This window comes from Dermacentor andersoni, chromosome 9 (genome assembly GCF_023375885.2).
Source record: "Dermacentor andersoni chromosome 9, qqDerAnde1_hic_scaffold, whole genome shotgun sequence".
In the NCBI taxonomy this organism is placed as follows: Eukaryota; Metazoa; Arthropoda; class Arachnida; order Ixodida; family Ixodidae; genus Dermacentor; species Dermacentor andersoni.
In genome coordinates, this window is record NC_092822.1 from 85,941,930 (window position 1) to 85,947,263 (window position 5,334).

Here is a 5,334-nt window from a genome sequence, read left to right on the forward strand (position 1 = left end):
TGCATTGATTTTTGCTTTGTTTGATAAGAAGCCACTGAGCCTTTCAGATAATGCAGACGCACTGAGCATGAGGAGCATACCACTATAGCACTTACCGTCTGCTCAAACTTTATTATGTTTTATCATCAAGTTCCGGCATAAAATAAGTGGTATCAATGCAGGTATGACGCCAGTGGCTTAAACATCTGTCAGCGTTCTTTATCGAACAATGGTGGCCCTCAAGCTCAGGATAAAAATTGTACAAGCCTTTGTTGTAACCCAAAAATACAGCGCGTTGGCGCTGTGCTGGTAGATCGGCATGCCTCTAAGCGTATTAACGCACATAAGGCTGGAAAGCCGCATAATTGCAGTACAGCTTTGACGTTGTGCATAGTGTCGCCGTTTGGAATAGAAATTCTGCTCCATTTGACACACTATAGTAGGTCGTAGTCAAAGAATAAATGCTTTTTCAAGTACACTTCCTTTTGATAACTGCAGTTTTTAGCACGTCTGTTTTGCTGTACTAGTCACTTGGTTTTGGTAGGACATTGACGAGTGTGGCCGCCGTCCGAGTATTTGTAGACCAGTGGAGTGTTTGTAGACTAAATCGCGAAACACAAAGTAAGTGTTTTCAAGGCCGAACTACAGTAGCCTGAGAAGATCGGGCACGTCTATCGGAGATCTGTCTCTGCGTTTATCGTCGGAGAGTAAGGCAGCCGTGTACACGTCCACCACCACATCCACGCGAACACTAGGTGGAGTGTGACGTCACATCGAAGGAAACTAATATTTCGTCGTCGACAACCGTGATGTCACGCACTTTTTCAGTGAAGTCATAGGAGTTCCGGATGAACGAAGTGCCCTTTTCCAGAAGAGGCGCAATACGGGATAAAAGTAGCCAAAAAGCTTGCTCAAGGGGGAACGTGTGAAGTCCGCAATCGGACGCAGAAGAATTCCCCGCGTATAAACCTTCAGTAGGCCGTATAGCGCGGGCGTAGATCCGGTGTAGCGGAGAAGCGAGTATTACAAAGACTTCTTGAGCGGAGGAACCAAATGGAAAACGTCAAGAAGTTTCTGTGGATCAGTATCCACTTTGAGCATGGGATTCCGCTTAAGTCGGATGTGCGTTACGTTATCTATAATAAAGGCGGCCATTCTGTGTTCGTAGCCACCTTTATCCAATATGGCAATGGTGTTACCTTTGTAAGCTGGCAGAATGACGATTTTAGGATTTCTGCAAATGCTCTTTGCCGCATGCGCTTGCTCTGGGTGGAGGGCAGTGAAGGCACGAAGCTTAAGTTTTGCAAAGATGCTTGTAGCACGAGTGCGAGCTTCTTACCGCCTGGGGGGTAAATGCGGTCGATGGCGCTCTCTACCTCACAGATCATCTTCTTTTTGTTTGGTGCAGGTCTAGTGTTAACATTTAGCCCCAACTCGATAACGGCGAAATCATACTGAGAGCGGACGTAGAAGGAGAAGTTGTGGAGAAGCGGACTTGGCACGGCAGGCGGAACACAGCCGTGGAAGCTAGGGCTCAACTAAACTTGTTGCCGTGGGCCAGCCTGGTACTCCGAGCAAGATCTTCGGCCTTGAGGTGCGCTATCATTCCGTAGGGAAGCCGAAAATGCTTTGAAGTTTTTAAACCGTTTAATTTTTTTGTTTTACCGCATGGAGAGCACGCCGCGCACATGTGACATTCCTTGACCCACTGTACGATCCGATGCTGCTGCTGATGATGATAATTTATTTGCATCCCCTTCGAAATGAGGCGGCGAGAAATAGTCACCTAGCCTGATTGATTTATTCTTGTGCGCTATACATGTTTTATAACAGCGCGTTTGTATACATTTCCGTAACCTTCTTTTTCTTCGTGAAACCTTCTGAATCCACCTTGTACTGCTAAGAAGAGCTACATGGTGTGATACACGGTGTAATAATATACAACTGTAATGCGAAATGTGCACGTATAGACGCTACGCGGCGCGCATTTTACATCCAGTAACTCCTGGCACGCTAGGACGCGTGTACAGGGCATTTTTCCGCTACAAGCCAGCAAGCGCTGGCGTGGCTTTGGCGTCAAGTAGCGCTCGGGCACGGGTTATATCCAAGCGGAAACTAGGATTTTTTTTCTCATTCCCCGGCGATAGCTGGGACAGATACCGGCGTCGCTGGCAGACACCAGTATTTCAATGAGCCAATCAATACCAGATTACGCAGTAAAAATTCGGCAGTACTCATCTCGCAATGTCTGCCGGTGGTAATAGGCTTAGCATTAAATCAGTGTATTGACAACACATGCTGCCAACGCCCAAACAAGTGATGTATGAGGCGTGTACTGCAGCGGAAGTGCTCCTTCGCGCTTGCCTGAGAACACTCGGCGCCATTTAGGTCGGCCGCTGAGAAGCATGCGCTTGGCGACCGGAATGCATGGTGTGCCGGTGCGTGTTGACAACGAACACTGACAAACCTATCATGTGGCAATGGGACCACTCGCTCTCGATTCGTTTCTTTTAAGGGTGCCTCGATGTTGTCCTTGTCCGCCGCTCTGTGCAGGGTGGCGACGGCCGCGTTCTAACCACCATAACTGCGTCGAACACTATGGCAAGCGCCATGTTCAATCTTGACTACGCAGTGCCGTGTACCTCGCGTGCTGAAGCCAGACGGTCTTTCTGTATTTACAGACGTTTTTGCAAGGAATGATTGTGCTAAAGCATTCCGAGAAGGTATACTATGTGGTGTATCACAGCTCAGGAAATTTGCTTATAAGTTCTTTTTTCTGGAGCCTGGACGCAGCTCAAAGAACAACTCGGTTTATCTAGAATTGCTGGACCTCGAAACCTTTCAGTGCGAAAGTAGCACTTGGCTCAGTGGGAGTTGTGAATTTAACGGTAGGAACGCTTAAAATGTAAGTATACTATGTATGAGACTGATGTAGAGTATAAAAAAAAGGTTATAATGTATGAAAAGTGGTTATGCAGACTTATCTAGGCACAATAAACTAAGAGAATTGTGGAAAAAAATTCGTAGTGCGTTTGCCCGAAGGTAATTCAAACTTATAGGCCACCCCGCGGAGGCTTTGCAGTGAGAACTAGAGGCATAACCTCTACTCCACACCAGCAGGTGTTTTCGGGGACATAAAGGAGCGCCTAGTTCGCGCGGCGCGCCCAGTGGTTTGTGACGTCACCGGAGAGGGCTCGCCACTTGTGCATAAAAGGACGCGTGCGTTGGCTTGTCTCCATTGCGTGTTGCAAAATGGATCGAGGAGCATATATTTCGGCGGCGCCTACGAAGCCACGTGGTCGACCGCGAAAGTATGCCTCGGAAGAACAAGCACGGGCACAGCGCAACGCGGCTCAAGGTGCAGCGCAATTCTAATGCAATCACATTTCTAAAGTATGCACCTACGTACTTTACGAACCATAAGATAATGATCGTTGGCGTTGAACGTCCACTACCTGCAAGGACTACTTCACCTCAATTGCAAGAAGTAAAGGAAGAGATTGTGATGGTTCTGAATGTGTGTGTTTTGATCTAAAGATTGGGGACCCCGCAACACTTCCCGGGTTTACTGCGAAAGTACTAAAAGGAGCACATTGAGGGACTAAATGATAAATCATAATAAATCTAAATCATAATAATCTAAATCATAATAGCTTCCCAATGTGTAGTCCTTCAATGGGTTTCTTTTAGTGCTTGCTCAGTAGCCTCCGAGATGTCGTGGACTACCCACTTCTTTCTCTTTACTATACTGGCACTGAATCTAAAGACCACATGTACCTCTAATTTCTGTGCCTACTTTCAAAAAGTAAATATTCATTTGTGAAATGTGATGAAAGGGTACCTGGAACACTCTACGCATTTTGAAATTGAAAGGTGATAAGCGTAACAGGGGCAGTCACCGTCGCCACCGCTTTCTATTCATTCCGGAAACGATGAGCGCAAATAAAGAGCTAAGCGAAATATTTGCAGCTCATTCGTAACAGTGCTCGATGGCCTCGGGTTTTGAGCATGCAATTGTGTTGGAACAAGAGAATACCATCATCAAGCTATCGCTAAAGGGCTTAAATTATATTCCAGAGGCTACCTGGATATACCACCATTGCTGGTAATGCTCACGCCGACGAAGCTGCCTGGTTTGCCCATCTATGCCCGACCAGTTCTAATCACCTTATCCAGAACCGACGCTGCAGGAAACGTTCATATGGTGGCTAAAGCTATGACACACAAATAGTGTTTTTCCCCACCTCCCGAAGTGTCACCTTCATAGGGTTGATCCATCTTTATTAGCTGCAAATGCCATCGAAACTTTCCCACTCTGAGGCGACAGTATTGTGCCGCCTCTGGCTCGGGTTGGCATTTACGAAGGCCTTTTGTGCCAGGGGGGGGCACTGGAATTGGCGACACACCCATGTGCGACTCTTGTGCAACTATAGAAACGACTGAACACATGTTATGTCTCTGTCCCCGGTACTTCGTCGAGTGCGAAGCAAACCGGACAGCATTGAACCAGCTAGACTCTAGACCATTTACGGAAATGAAAATCCTTGGACCATGGCCGTACGCGTCGATGGCACATAAAGCCACGAAAGCGTTGTTGAAGTACCTCAAGTCGACAGGTCTTGGCAACCGTGTGTAGTCCTTGCGCGAACCTTCAAATGTGCGCGTAACTGTGCTCTCCCTATCTCCTCTTCCTCTATTTTCATCCCTATAATCGTTCCCCAGTGCAGGGTAGCAAACTGGACGTGCGTCTGTTTAACGTCCCTGCCTTTCCTCTCTTCTATTTCTCTCTCTCTCTCTCTCTATAATATAAGATGGCTACCCACCGATCACTCTGGCACTGGGTGCTCGGTGCTGCCGAGGAGAATGGATTGCTCTGCGTATAATAAACATGTTTGCGTAGCAGTATGACGCTATCTAGACCTTTCGGCGCGTATCCGACATCGCTCTGCCCACTCTTTTTCGCGAAGAATCTCTTTCAGCTACATCGTTAACTTTCCCTTGCAGGATGCCGCGACTTTCCACCGACCACCGCAGACTAAGCAAGAGGAAGCGGACCAATCGCAGACGCCTGCACGACCCTCATAAGCCGGTTATCTACCTTCACTGCACTAGATCTGACCCATCGAAATCCTCTCCCCTTCTGCTTAGTCCTCGCCTCTTATCAGCCAAATAGGCAAGAAAAACCTGTCTAGGCAGACACTGCTAATTGCACTCAAAACAAACAAAAGTGACCTTCTATAAACAAGGAAAGCATTTGATTGGGCTGTTCAAACAGCGCTGCGGTTCACCGTCCGATGCTTGCGCAGACGGTTAGTAAATTTGATGTCAGGAGATTGGAATAAAATCAGAATGCCA